The sequence below is a fragment of the Rattus norvegicus genome, chromosome 9 (assembly GCF_021556685.1).
Source record: "Rattus norvegicus strain SHRSP/BbbUtx chromosome 9, alternate assembly SHRSP_T2T, whole genome shotgun sequence".
NCBI lineage: Eukaryota > Metazoa > Chordata > Mammalia > Rodentia > Muridae > Rattus > Rattus norvegicus.
Window position 1 is genome coordinate 35,503,942 of NC_141542.1, and position 16,148 is coordinate 35,520,089.

A 16,148-nucleotide genomic window follows, 5' to 3' on the forward strand; every position below is an offset into this window, starting at 1 on the left:
TTTTAAAAAGTTCAAGAAATAATGTAAATGTTGCAGAGAACATGTAGCCACAAGATGGCAACCTTACTTTCGCTATGTTTTGTCCTGATAGCAATTCATACAGCTTGTACTTCTCTTTGAGTATGATTGCTTGCTTATTTATTTTCTACACATAAAACAAAACGATATATACATTTTTTGGTACACTATTATACAATGAAGATGTGTGAAAAATTAAATGCATGCCCTGTCTTTCCATTATCTTTTGAGTAGTTTTGTATCTTTGCAAAGAATATGCCAAATAATGTGGTAGTCCAGCTACAAATTCTCAAACTAATATGAGCTCATGTTAAAGCTAGGGATGCAGGAACATGAATGTACATGAAAAGAGTAAAAGCTTCTCAGTGCAGAAATGACAAATTGGAAGGACTCATTACGTTGATATGAGCAGAAGATATTTGGACTGGCATGCACTCTCATAGGAGCGCAGGAAGTTCAGTGAGGTAGCCCATTCTTCCCCATAACTGGAAAAATTTTTTCCAGGAAGCCAAAACCTCATGTGTAATCTCATCTTTATTCTCTCACTGATAATATTTCACCCACTTCAGCTATCTTTTCATGTTTTTTTAGTAAAGGTTTTACCTAGTTCCTGCAATTTCTCGTTAGTATCAAGGACTTTCACACTTGTTGGATTAATATTCCTATTCTGACAATTTAAGTCAAGTGTTTTTCAGGTATGAACCAAGATATTACAGATATCCATACAGAGGCTTTTGTGAGGAGATGATAATAAAATTCCTTGGTATATTCAAAGGGACGTGCTTACTGTATCATATGTTAAGATTACATTTCTAGGTTTTATTGGAGATTGCCAAAAGGTATCCCTAATGGTTATGTGTCTTTCAATACCATCATTAATCAATTAGGTTTAATGTTGAAATAATTTTTTCATGCATTGAATGGTGAAGTATTTGGAATTTGTACATGCAAGCGTGGATGCAATTTCATTTCATTCTTTTGATTTTTAATTCCCTATAGCATTTTCTCTGTGTAATATTTTCTGAGAGTACAAAACTGCATTTTGGTTGGTTGTGGTTTTTGTAGTAGACTGTGTACAAAGAGAAGCATTCTTGATGAAGGGTGAAGATTATTCTTATATGTAGGTGTAAGCACCAATGTTTAAAGATTGCTGTTAGGGTTTATGTTGTCCTGTCTTTGAATGTCTTTATATTATTGCACCTGTCACCCAGGAGGGACAAACTGTGGTTATAGATGCTAATGATGCTGAATCTACCTCTATGTGAGTTGTGGGCATTTAAAGCAGGTCATCACAGTTACATAAACAAACACTTTTACCTACTGTGCTATTTATTTGCCTTAATTTCCACAGAGTTATGAAGGGCTATGTGTTCAAAATATCAGTCATTTATTAAAATGTGTTTTACATATTTTTTTCTTATAATGTACTGTGTATCCTCCCATCCTTTTCAAGTAGTCTCTTATATGAGAGATTTTGTCTGGTGAAGACCTGTTGATCAAGTATGTTTTTCCTAGAAGGTACTTGTAGTGTGTATCAAATAATTAAGATCTTCCTGAGTTCTGCACATACTTATCAAAGTTCTTTTACTACTGCTTTAGTATATACTTATGATTTGTTTTGAATTTATTTTTTGTGACAAATGTAACATCTAAGTCTAGATTTATAGATACTCACTTATTCAGTATCATTTGTTGAGAAGACTCTACCCATTATAATAATGGCTTTTATTCTTTTACTTAGGTACCAGTTGTCATTATTGAGCTTTTCCCTGTGGGCTCTTTGCTTTGGTTTTATTAACTTTTTTTTTTTGGAAGTATAGACTAGCACATGGCAATCTCCTATCATGTGTTTTAGTTCTCCTTTCCCAATGAGAGAAATAGAAGATAATGAAACTGGTTATTTCGTTTCATCAGACTACACTAATTCTTTGAAACCTGAAATGTGTCCAGTTCTATTTTTAACCATGTGATGTTTTTATAGTTTATTCAGGAATTTAACACAATGTACCCTGGTAGGACTCATTTTCCTTCCTTGCTGGTCCACATCCCCACTCTTTTGTCTCTTTTCTCCCTCAAATTAAAGAACTATGTAGCCAGTACATTAGTGCTGTCCTATCCCTACAGGTACATTTTAGGGCATAGTCATACCTCTTCATGGTCAGCCACTTAAAGATAACTGAGATATTTTAAATTCCTTGCCAAAAGGGGCATCAATTGTGAAACCTACATTTTAGCATCTTTATAGCCATTCTTAAGGGCTCTCTTCAATGTTTTTCTAGACTGTTACTTTTCTTGGGGTGAGGGGAAGAGGTTGCTGAAGAAGCCTTTAATGTGTCTCATTCTGGAGTCATCGATACCACTTCAGCAGAAGTTTCCTTGCCATAGCAGCCTATGACAACATGAGTCATTGAATTGCATATGGTTTTCTGGTTCGATATTTTAAAAATTCTTTTAAAAAACATACCTTATTAAGGTAAAATTTCAAAATACTGGATATAATACATCTACTGAGTGGAAATGGGTCAACAAATGTAGGCTTCTGCTCAGCTTTCTTTCACTTTATTCAGGCCAGTATACCATGCCCATGGATCAGTTCTGCCCATTCATAATCAAAATGTATTTCCCACATCAACTAACATAGCTGATATAATCCTACAAGAGGCCCATCACCTGGATGAGCATAGAGTCTGTCAAGCTGAGAAGTAACATTAACTATCACAACTTTCTTACATCCATTACCTCTGACATACTGAAACATCCTTGCTTTTATGAAATGAAAGCAACTGGATCATAGACACATGTTTAATTTTTAAAATGTGTTCTTGATTTTAATTTTCAGCATTTTAGATGGGCTTGTTCTGCTGTATTTGTCGAGTGCATTGGATTGAAGTTGTTTGTTTGCTGTTGCTTTACCCTATCTTTTTTGGAACTTCACACATAAGCACTGCATCTACATCATTCCTGCACCACCAACTTTCCTTGTTCCCACCCGCTCCCCCCAAACATTTCCTTTTCTTAATGCATATGCAACTTATTGTGTCCACTTAGCATTGATGCTATGAACATGTGTCCAGGGCTGACCACTTGAAAGTCAACAATGTGTGTGGGTTCTCCACATTAGAGGACATTGATTGTCCCTCAACAGCCATGTCTCCAATCTGTGCCAGCATGACATTTTGTGGTACCTTTGTGGAAGTCTTTTTCTGGCAATCATATGGTGAGATTTTGTGGCTAGAGTTCTTCTGTCATCTCCAGAGCAAGAGATGTTCTGTCCTCTGGTTCTTACAGTCTTTCTCTCTACTTTCTGGGATTTTGCATGAGCCTTACATTTAATTAGACATTCTATTTTAAAATGTATCAATTAAGGTTAGGCACCTAATGGATAGTTCTCTGCATTTTCACCAGTTTGGGGTCTCTGTAATTGTCTCACCATCTTTTGCAACAATTTTTAGCTTTGATCAGGGGTGATACTATACTTATCAGTGAATATGAAGATAATTTTTAGAATACAATTATTTTATGTTAGAGGAATAATGGTAGTTCTAGGTTCCCATCTAGGGTCTATGACCTCTAGAACCATGATGGGTTGGCTAAGTTACACTACTAGATGTTAATGGACTCCCATTGACTGTATCTTATGGTCATTTAGGCAGCCATAATTAAATAATGATGCTGGTTAATCTCAATATAAAAATGTCAGTATTGGAATGTTGGGTATATCTTCCTGAACCAATTATTATTGGGGTTTATCAGCTATGCAGCTGGATAGTGCAACTGATTAGTTTTCTTTAAATTGCACAACACTTTCCTATACTAGAGTCATCAGAGAAGTGTCAGATCTCTTCTTCTAAGTTCTCTGTACAAAGAACTGATGTCTTCAAAAATATCAGACATTTTCAATATCTAAAATTCACCTATGCAATGATAAAGGCCTATATTGTTTTGTGAGACAACTGTATTGCTCCAATTAAGAAACTAAAGAAAAGTTTTTCATGACTGACACTGATGTTTTCCTTAGATAGTTCATGGCTCTTGTTGGGAGCATCATAACTTCATGTAATGTAACTCTATTAAACATATATGCACATACATAACTGTATATATGTTATAGGTATCATTTGTCTACATCATTTGGTGACTTGAATAATAGTTTCCTCCACAGGCTCTGTCTTCTGAATTCTTGGTCCCCAGTTGGAGGTACTGACAAGGAAGGATTAGCAGGTGTGCTTTTAAATTGTCCCATTTTCCTATTATCTTTTTTTACACACTTTAATACTTTTATCCTCCAGTTCTTCATATTGTTTATGGTCTCTGTCACAAATAAATGAACAAAATTTCCCCCAAACCCAAAACAAGCAAACAAACAAGCAACCAAACCAAACCAAACCAAACCAAACCAAACTCAGAATTCAGCACCTAGTCGTTCAATTATCCCAAGACTTGATCCCAAGATACCATTCCCGTTCCTTCTTAAAAGGGGAAAAGTATCCATAGTAGGGGATATGGATGCAAAGTTTAGAACAGCGACTCAAGAAATGGCCATTCAGAGCCTGACCCACATGTGGCCCCTATATACAGCCACCAAAACTAGATAAGATTGATGAAGCTAAAAAATGCATGCTGAAAGGGACCGGATATAGATCTCTCCTGAGAGACACATCCAGAGCATGTCTAATACAGAGGTCAATGTTAGCAGCAAACCACTGAACTGAGAACAGGACCCCCTTGGGGAGAATTAGAGGAAGTATTGAAAGAGGCGGAGGAGCTTGCAACACCATAAGAACAACAATGCCAACCAATCAGAGCTTCCAGGGACTAAAGCACTACCGAAAGACTATACATGGACTGACCCAGGACTCCCAACTACATATGTAGCAGAGAATAGCCTTGTTGGGGTATCAGTCGAAGTGGAAGCCCTTGGCCCTACCAATGTTGGACTCCCCACTCAGGGGAATATGGGAGGGCAATGGGAGGATGTATAGGGTGAATACTCGTATGGCAGAAAGTGAAGGGAGGGAATGGGGCTTATGGACAGGAACCTTGGAAGGGGAATCACATTTGAAATGTAAGTAAAGAAATATATCTAATAAAAAATTAAAAAAAAGAACAGAGTTAACAAAGTCTAAGGCAGCTAGTCAGAATCAGTCACCACTAGAGCCCAGCTATGCTAGTAGAGCAAGCTCTGAATTTTTTCAAAAGCTGAAACACAAGACAATGACCTTAAAACCTACTTAGTGACGATGATAGGACCACTTAAAGAGAAAATGAATAAATCTCTCAAAGAAATCAAGGAAAAGAGAAGTAAAAATTGGAGAAAATAAATAAGTCCCTTGAAAGAACCAAAAAGCAAAAGAAAATAAACATTCATGAAATCTGGGACAGTATGAAAGCCCAAGCCCAAGAACAAGATGAATAGAAGAATGAGAAGAATTCCATTTCATTGTCCCAGAAATAATTTTTAACAAAACAATAAAAAAGTTTCTAAGCTAAAGAAGGAAATTCATGTAAAATGTAAGAAATATTCTGAAGAAGAAACTGATTGGACCAGTAAAAATGTCCCCTTGCCATATAATAATAAAAACACTGAAATATAGAACAGAGAAAGAATAGTAATACTTCAGGAGAAAAAGACAGAGAAACATATAAAGGCAGATCTATTAGTATTATACTTGGTCATTCAACCCATACTTTAAAAGACAGAAGGGTCCGAACAAATGTCTTCCAGACCATAAGACTCCACCCAGGCCAACCCAGACTATTATATCCAGCAAAGTTTCAATCACCATAGATAGAGAAAATAAGATATTCCATGAAGAAACAATCTTTAAAATTACCTATTCACAAATCCAGCCCCATAGCCAACACTTGAAGGAAAATTCCAACCAAGGAAGTTAACTACATCAATACAAACACAGGAAATAAATAATCTTATACCAACAAAATCCAACAAAGGGAAGAAAACACACACACACACACACACACACACACACACACACACACACACTACCACCACCATCACCACCTCCAAAATCACTACCACCACTAACAACAAAATTATAACACTTAACAATTTTTCATTGATATCTCTCAATATCAAGGGATATAATCACCAATAAAGAAAGAGTAACAAAATGGCTACAAAAACAAGTTCCAATATCCTGCTACATATAAGAAATACACTTTGATACCTATGTTAGGCATTACCTCAGATTAAATAAAGAGTTGGGAAATGATTTTCTAAGCAAGTGATGAACCTATTCTATTCACTAACAAAATAGACTTCTAACCACAATTATTTGACAGAGAAGGATTAGGACATTTCTTAGTCACCAAAGGGAAAAAATTCTACCATGACGGCTTCTTAATTCTAAACATAGATACATGGAATGCAAGGGTACCTGCTGCTGTTAAAGAAACATTAATAAAACTTAAATTACATAGAAAATCACACAGAGATATTAGGAGATTTCAGTATCCCACTCTCACTGGGAAACAGGTAGAGACAAAAGCTGAATAGAAAAATATTGGAGTTAGCATGTTAAAATCAAAAACATATCAATTGTACATTCTAGCCAAACACAAAAGATTATACCTTTCTCTCAGCATATCATGGAACCTTCTCCAAAACTGACTATGTATTCTGTCACAAAGCAAGTTTCAATGGGCGCATGAAAATTAAAATATCCCCCAACATTTTATCAGATCAACACAGGTCAAAGCTGGATTTCAACAATAGAAACAACACAAGTCTTACAATCTCATGGAAATGGAATCAATCTCTATTGAATTATATAATGTATCAAGATAGAAATGAAGAAATAAAGATATTAAAACTTTTCAACAAAATGAATGCACAACATACTCAAACTGATAGAACACAATGGAAGTGGTGCTATGAGGAACATTTACTGGGTGCCTTCATGAAAAAATGGAAAAATCTCATTCTAGATACTTAGCAGTACATCTGAAGTCTCTGTAAAAAAATAAAGCAGCAAACACACTAAAGAGGAGATTACAGAATGTAATCAATTTGAGGGCTAAAATCAACACAACAGAAGTAAAGAGAAAAATACAAAGAATAAATGAAATAGAGTTGTCTGTGAAAATCAACAAAATAGACAAACACTTATTTAAAGTAACTAAAAGATTAAGAAAGAATGTATAAATTAATAAAACTAGAGATAAAAAAGGGAACATAAAAATAGACACCGTAAATATATGTGGAATATTGTTCATATTTTGAAAACCTGTACTTGGTAATTTATGGGGAAATGTAAAAGAAATGAATAATTTTGCTGATAAGTACCACTTAGGAAAGTTAAATCAAAATATGATCAACAATTTAAATAGACCACTAACCCTCTCTTGGTTATGCTATTTTGGTTTACTAATCTGATTGGAGACACATGCTCCAACAGATGCTACACTAGCACATAGATACCCTGGTAAGCCCCTGCTATGGATTCTTAACAGTAACCCAGAATCTTCCCAGCCTAACTCACCAGCCACTCTTCTCTTTTCAGGACTTTATCATGGCTCACACCTCTACTCGCCCAGAAGTCTTACTAGCATCTAAGTCTCCAGAGCCAAGCCAGCACCGAAAACCCAGAGGTCACAGCAGCACCCAGAATCCTGGAAGATCTCCAGTTAGACCAGCAGCCAGGAAGTTTGTCAGAACTCCATTCATTATCTTGTGTAGAAACTTCCTGCTCTACCAGAGTCTAAGCCAGCCATCTAGCACCCAGGTTGGCCCACGATCCTCCACTCAACCACAACACTCTCCAGCTGGTAGACCAGAGGAAAAAATAGAAATGAAAGAAAAAAACCATTCATCAAAATCAACACCTAGGCTTATAATTACTCCAAACTCAGATTCCAGTATAAGAACACAATCAAAAACACCCAGATAATGTATCACCACCAGAGCATAGCCATCCCACTACATTAAGCATTAAATATTCCAACTCCACTAAATCACAAGAAAATGACCTCAAACCCGACTTTATAAAGATGATGTAAATCTTTAAGCAGGAAATGAATTAATTTTTCAAAGAATTAAAGAAAAAAAACAAAATTAGAGGAAATCTACAAATCTCTTAAAGAAATCCAAGAGAGCCAAGAAAACACAAATACTTCAAAAAAATAAATAAAACTTTTCAAGGCACAAAAAACAAAACTAGAAACAATAAAGAGAACAGAAACTGTGAGAATTCTGCAAGTAGAAAAAAATCTAGGTAAGTGAACAGGAACTACAGACTCAAATATCACCCACAGAGTACATGAAATAGAAGAGGGAATCTTGGGTATTGAAGAAACTACAAAATAAATAAGTACAACTGTCAAAGAAAATGTTAAATCTAAGATATCCTTAACACTAAACTTACAGGAAATCTGTGATACCATGAAAAGCCCAACTGATGAATTTTAGGAATATCAGAAAATAATCCCAACTCAAACACTCAGAAAATATTTTTAACAAAATCAGAGACGAAAATATCTCTAACCCAGTGAAAGATATGTCTATAAAAGTACCAGGTTAAGAACACTAGATTCAGAGAAGAAATTCCTTTGTTACATAGTAATCATAACACTATACATAGAGAACAAAGAATAATATTAAATGCAAAGGAAGAAGGCTAAGTAACATACAATGGCAGACTTATAAGTATTAGACCTGATTTCTTAATGAATTCTATAAGCAAGAAAGATCTTGAACAATATATGTGATCATAGATGTCAGTCCAAACTACTATACCCAGCAAAACTTTCAATTATCATAAACAGAAATGGCAATATATTTCATGATACAGTCACATATAAACAATGTCTATGCACACATCCAGACCTACAGAAAATACAAAAATGAAATCTCCAACCCAAGTAGATTAGCTACACCATGAAAATACAAGTAAGTAATCTTACATTATCAAAACCCTGAACAGGGAAACAAGCCCCTCCCTCCCTCCCCCCCCCCACACACACAAAGAAAGAGACAGAGAGAGAGTGACAGAGAAATAGAGAGAGTAAACCTACTATGACAAAGAACAACAAAATTACAGGAATTAACAATAACTGATCATTAATATTTCAGAATATCATAGACTCAACTTACTTATAAAATGACACAAGTTGAAAAATGGGTGCAAAATCAGAATCCCTCCTCCTTGAGTACACAAGAAACACACCTCAAAATCAAAGCTAGACATCACCAAAGAATGAAGGGACAGAAAAGGTTTTCCAAGAAAATAAACCTTAGAAACAAGCTAGGGTAGCTATATTCTAATATCTCACCAAGGACTCTTTAAACCAAAGTTAATCAAAAGAGATGATAAAGAAATCTTTACTCCTCATAGAAAGATAAACTGACAAGATGTTTCAATTCTTTTTTTTTTTTAAATTTTTTATTAGAAATATTTCTTTACTTACATTTGAAATGTTACTCCCCTTCCCGGTTTTCTGTCCATAATCCCACATTCCCTCCCCTCCCCCTCCTGATATGGGTATTCCCCCTATATATCCTCCTTACTGCCCCCTCCCATATTCCCCTGCACAGGGGCACAATTGTTTGTAAAAGAAACACTACTACATCTTAAATCACTCATTAAAACCCATACATTGATAGTGGGAGACTTCATTATCACACTCTCACCAATAGAAAGTTATCTAGAAAAAAATTAAACAACTCAGTACTGAATCTAACATACAGTGTGAACCAAATGGACCTAACAAATATTTACAGAACATTTTACCAAAACAACAACAAAATATCTTTTTCTCAGAACTTCATGGCAGCTTCTGCAAAATTGACCACTTATTTAGTCATAAAGCATGTATCAACAGGTACAAGAAAATTTAAGGTAACCCCAGTTTTCTATATGTCCACTACAAAATAAAGCTTTATTTCAAAAACAGAAACAATAGAAAGCCTACAAAGTATTGGAAAATGAACACATCTCTATTGAGTGACTACTGGGTCAAGGCAGAAATAAATAAATAAGGCTCCTTAGAGTGTTATGAAAATGAATTAAAAATATATCCAAAGGTATTGGACAGAATGAAAGTTGTGCTAAGATTGAAATTCATAGCTGTAAGTGAATTCATAAAGAAATTGCAGGGATGTATACTAGCAACTTAACAGCACACCTGAGAGCTCTAGAGCAAACGAAGCAAGAATACCCTGTAATGGGAGAGAGTAGCAAATAATCAGCTCGAGGGCTGAAACCAATAGAATAGAAACACAGAGAAAAACACAAATAATTGATGAAACAAAGAAGTAGTGCTTTTAGAAAAATCAACAAGGTAAAAACATGCTAATCAAGATTAAGTGAAATCAGATAGAGAATATCTGGTTTTATGTTGAGATCCTAGATCTACTTGGACTTGAGTTTTATGCAGGGTGATAAATATGAATCTATTTTCTATCTACATGTAGACATCTACTTAGAGCAGCACCATTTATGGAACATGATTTTATCCCCATTGCATGATTTTGCCTTCTTTGTAAAAAAAAAAAAAAACAAAAACAAAAACAAGTATCCACAGGTGTGTGTTTTATTTCTGGCTCTTCAATTTTATTTCATTGATCAACTAGTCTGTTTCTGTAGCATACCATGTAGTTATTGTCACTATTGCTCTGTAGTACAGCTTGAGGTAGGGAATGGTGATTCCTCCTGTAGTTTTTTTTTTTTTTTTTCTTATTAACTTGAGTATTTCTTATATACATTTCGAGTGTTATTCCCTTTCCCAGTTTCTGGGCAAACATCCCCTCCCCCCTCCCCTTCTTTATGGGTGTTCCTCTCCCCATCCTCCCCCCATTACCGCCCTCCCCCAACAATCTAGTTCACCAGGGGTTCAGTCTTAGCAGGACCCAGGGCTTCCCCTTCTACTGGTGATCTTACTAGGATGTTCATTGCTACCTATGAGGTCAGAGTCCAGGGTCAGTCCATGTATAGTCTTTAGGTAGTGGCTTAGTCCCTGGAAGCTCTGGTTGCTTGGCATTGTTGTACATATGGGGTCTCGAGCCCCTTCAAGCTCTTCCAGTTCTTTCTCTGATTCCTTCAACGGGGGTCCTATTCTCAAATCAGTGGTTTGCTGCTGGCATTCGCCTCTGTGTTTGCTGTATTCTGGCTGTGTCTCTCGGGAGAGATCTACTTCCGGCTCCTGTCAGCCTGCACTTCTTTGCTTCATCCATCTTGTCTAATTGGATGGCTGTATATGTATGGGCCACATGTGGGGCAGGCTCTGAATGGGGTGTTCTTTCAGTCTCTGTTTTAATCTTTGCCTCTCTATTCCCTGCCAAGGGTATTCTTGTTCCCCTTTTAAAGAAGGAGTGAAGCATTCACATTTTGATCATCCGTCTTGAGTTTCATTTGTTCTAGGCATCTAGGATTTGAATTTGAAAATTGTTCTTTCAAGGTCTGTTAAAATTGTGTTGAAATTTTGATAAGCATTGTATTGAATCTGTAGATTGCAGATTTTGTCAAGACAGCTCTTTTTAGTATGTTTATCCCACTGATCCGTAAGCATGGAAGATCTTTCCATCTTATGAGCTCTTCCTTCTTTCTTCAGAAAATTGAAGACCTTGTCATATAGACCTTTCACTTGCTTGGCTAGAGTAACACAAAGATATTTTATATTATTTGTGGCTATTGGAATGGGAATTGTTTCCCTATCTTATTCTCTGCCAATTAATCATTTGTATAAAGGAGGGCTACTGATTTCTTTGGTTTAATTTCATCTAGTTTGTTTATCAGCTGTAGAAATACTTTGGCAGAATTTTGGGGATCATTTATGTATACTATCATATCATCTGTGAATAGTGATATCTTATTTTCTTCTTTCCAATTTGTATCCTCTTGATCTCTCTTTGTTGTTTTATTGCTCTAGCTAGAACTTCAAGTAGCATATTTAACAGATTTGAAGAGGGTAGGCAGCCTTGTCTTGTCCCTGGTTTTAGCTGCATTGCTTCAAGTTTTTCTCTATTTAAATTGATTTTGGCAATTGGCTCCCTGTGTACTGCTTTTATTATGTTTAGGTATGTGCCTTGGATGTCTGATCTCTCCAAGAGTTTTAACAGAATAGGGTGTTGAATTTTGTGGAAGGCATTTTCATCATCTAATGAGATGATCATGTGATTTTTTCTTTTTGTTTGTCTTCATAGTGGATTAAATTAATAGGTTTTCATATATTGAACTATCCCTATATTCAAGTAATGAAGTACATTTCATTTTGGTGAATGATGTTTTTGATGTGTTCCTGGATTTGGTTTGTGGAAATTTCATTAAATATTTTTTGTGTCAATGTTGATAAACAAAATTCACTTAAAAATTCTCTTTCTTTGTTGAGTATTTCTGTTTTTATGTATCAGGGTGACCATAGCTTCATTGACAGATTCAAAACATTCCCCTTCAAAATGCCAACACAATTCCTCCAGAAGTTGAAAGAACAATTTTCACCTTTATATGGAAAAACGAACCAAGTCAACAATGAGAGCTAAAACAATCATGAGCAATAGAAGGTCTTCCAGAGCTGTCATTATCCCTAATATCAAGCAATTACTACAGAGCTATAGTGATAATACCTGCTTTGAATTTCATCAAAAGAGACAGGTTTATCAATGGAATCAAATTAAAGACTCATAGATAAATCTATACACCTATAGACACCTGATTTTTGATAAAAAAGACAGAAATAGACAAGGAAAAAAATGAAAGCATCTTCAATAAATGGTGCTGGTTTAACTGAAAGTTAGCATGTAGAAGAATGCAAATAGACACATATATATCACCATTCCAAAAACTCAAGTACACCTTGATCAAGCACATTAGCACAAAGCCAGATGCCCTGAGCCTGATAGAAAAGAAAGTAGAAAATGGCCTTGAAAGCACTGGCACAGGAGAAAACTTTCTGAATAGAACACAAATAGCATAGTCATTAAAATCAACCATTATTCAATAAGACCTTATGAAACTGAAAAGTTTCTTTAAGGCAAAGGATGCTATCAATGGACTAAAACTTGAGAAACACAAGGCTATAGGTTGGAAAATATTTTTTCTTTCTTTTTTTTAATTAACTTGAGTATTTCTTATATACATTTCGAGTGTTATTCCCTTTCCCGGGTTCCAGGCAAGCATCCCCCTCCCCCCCTTCTTTATGGGTATTCCCCTCCCCATCCTCCCCCTCTTGCCGCCCTCCCCCCAACAATCTAGTTCACTGGGGGTTCAGTCTTAGCAGGACCCAGGGCTTCCCCTTCCACTGGTGATCTTACTAGGATATTCATTGCTACCTATGAGGTCAGAGTCCAGGGTCACTCCATGTATAGTCTTTAGGTAGTGGCTTAGTCCCTGGAAGCTTCTTCTGACCATTTGCTTGGAAAGTTGTTTTCCAGCCTTTCACTCTGAGGTAGTGTCTGTCTTTGTCTCTGAGGTGTGTTTCCTGTAGGCAGCAGAATGCAGGGTCCTCCTTGCATATCCAGTTTGTTAATCTATGTCTTTTTATTGGGGAGTTGAGGCCATTGATGTTGAGAGATATTAAGGAATAGTGATTATTGCTTCCTGTTATATTCATATTTGGATGTGAGGTTATGTTTGTGTGCTTTTCTTCTCTTTGTTTTGTTGCCAAGACGATTAGTTTCTTGTTTCTTCCAGGGCATAGCTTGCCTCCTTATGTTGGGCTTTACCATTTATTATCCTTCGTAGTGCTGGATTTGTAGAAAGATATTGTGTAAATTTGGTTTTGTCATGGAATATCTTGGATTCTCCATCTATGTTAAATGAGAGTTTTGCAGGATATAGTAACCTGGGCTGGCATTTGTGTTCTCTTAGGGTCTGTATGACATCTGTCCAGGATCTTCTGGCCTTCATAGTTTCTGGCGAAAAGTCTGGTGTGATTCTGATAGGTCTGCCTTTATATGTTACTTGACCTTTTTCCCTTACTGCTTTTAATATTCTTTCTTTATTTTGTGCGTTTGGTGTTTTGACTATTCTGTGACGGGAGGTGTTTCTTTTCTGGTCCATTCTATTTGGAGTTCTGTAGTCTTCTTGTATGCTTATGGGTATCTCTTTTTTTAGGTTAGGGATGTTTTCTTCTATGATTTTGTTGAAGATATTTACTGGTCCTTTGAGCTGGGAGTCTTCACTCTCTTCTATACCTATTATCCTTAGGTTTGATCTTCTCACTGAGTCCTGGATTTCCTGTATGTTTTGGACCAGTAGTTTTTCCCACTTTACATTATCTTTGACAGTTGAGTCAATGATTTCTATGGAATCTTCTGCTCCTGAGATTCTCTCTTCCATCTCTTGTATTCTGTTGGTGAAGCTCGTATCTGCAGCTCCTTGTCTCTTCTTTTGGTTTTCTATAACCAAGGTTGTTTCCATGTGTTCTTTCTTGATTGCTTCTATTTCCATTTTTAATTCCTTCAACTGTTTGATTGTGTTTTCCTGGAATTCTTTCAGGGATTTTTGTGACTCCTCTCTATGGGCTTCTACTTGTTTAATTATGATTTCCTGGAATTCTTTCAGGGAATTTTGCGATTCCTCTCTGTAGGCTTCTACTTGTTCTCTAAGGGTGTTCTTCACGTCTTTCTTGAAGTCCTCCAGCATCATGATCAAATATGATTTTGAAACTAGATCTTGCTTTTCTGGTGTGTTTGGATATTCCGTGTTTGCTTTGTTGGGAGAATTGGGCTCCGATGATGCCAGGTAGTCTTGGTTTCTGTTGCTTGGATTCCTGCGCTTGCCTCTCGCCATCAGATTATCTCTAGTGTTACTTTGTTCTGCTATTTCTGACAGTGGCTAGACTGTCCTATAAGCCTGTGTGTCAGGAGTGCTGTAGACCTGTTTTCCTGTTTTCTTTCAGCCAGTTATAAGGACAGAGTGTTCTGCTTTCAGGCGTGTAGTTTTTCCTATCTACAGGTCTTCAGCTGTTCCTGTGGGCCTAAGTCTGCTGTTCACCAGGCAGGTCACTTGCAGTAGAAAGGTTGGTCTTACCTGTGGTCCCGAGGCTCAAGTTTGCTCGAGGGGTGCTGCCCACGAGCTCTCCGCGGCAGCAGCAACCAGGAAGATCTGTGCCGCCATTTCCGGGAGCTTCAGTGCACCAGTGTTCCAGATGGCGTTTGGTGTTTTCCTCTGGCGTCTGAGATGTGTGTGCAGAGTGCACTCTCTTCTGGTTTCCCAGGCGTGTCTGCCTCTCTGTAGGTTTAGCTCTCCCTCCCACGGGATTTGGGTGCAGAGAACTGTTTATCCAGTCTGTCCCTCCAGATTCCGGCAGTGTCTCAGGCGCAGGGGTCCTGCCGCTCCTGGGCCCTCCCCTACGGGAACCCAGAGGCCTTATACAGTTTCCTCTTGGGCCAGGGATGTGGGCAGGGATGGGCAGTGTTGGTGGTCTCTTCCGCTCTGCAGCCTCAGGAGTGCCCACCTGACCAGGCAGTGAGGTCTCTCTCCCACGGGGTTTGGGAGCAGAGAGATGCTGCGGGCCGGGATCCGCGGGTGTGGGACTTCCGGTAAACACAGGAAGTGCCCAGTCCTAGAGGAATTTTGCCTCTGTGTGTCCTGAGTTCACCAGGCAGGTTTCTTGCAGCAGAAAAGTTGGTCTTACCTGTGGTTCCGAGGCTCAAGTTTGCTCGTGGGGTGCTGCCTAAGTCCTCTCCGAGGCGGCAGCAACTGGGAAGATCTGCGCCACTCTTTCCGGGAGCCTCCGTGCACCAGGGTTCCAGATGGCGTTTGGTGTTTTCCTCTGGAATCAGTAATGTGGGCAGAGTACAGTCTCTTCTGGTTTCCCAGGCGTGTTTGCCTCTCTGTAGGTTTAGCTCTCCCTCCCATGGGATTTGGGTGCAGAGAACTGTTTATCCGGTCTGTTCCTTCAGGTTCCGGCGGTGTCTCAGGCGCAGGGGTCTTGCCGCACCTGGGCCCTCCCCCACGGGAACCCAGAGGCCTTATACAGTTTCCTCTTGGGCTAGGGAGGTGGGCAGGGGTGGGCAGTGTTGGTGGTCTCTTCTGTTCTGCAGCCTCAGGAGTGCCCACCTGACCAGGCGGTGAGGTCTCTCTCCCACGGGGTTTGGGAGCAACTGAGAGAGCTGCTGCGGGCTGGGATCCGCGGGTGTCGGAAAATATTTTTTCTAACTCCACATTTGA

At 37.8% G+C, this 16,148-nt stretch overlaps 1 long non-coding RNA gene across 2 annotated transcripts in view; it reads right to left on the reverse strand.

Annotated features, from left to right (window-relative positions):
* Window positions 1–7,631, reverse strand: part of LOC148003650 (uncharacterized) — a 36,441-nt gene extending 28,810 nt beyond the window's left edge. For both annotated transcript variants that reach the window (XR_015629047.1, XR_015629046.1), the window contains exon 1: window positions 7,521–7,631. This is a non-coding gene — a long non-coding RNA (uncharacterized LOC148003650). The remainder of the gene's footprint in view (window positions 1–7,520) is intronic.
* Window positions 7,632–16,148: the final 8,517 nt, after the last annotated feature.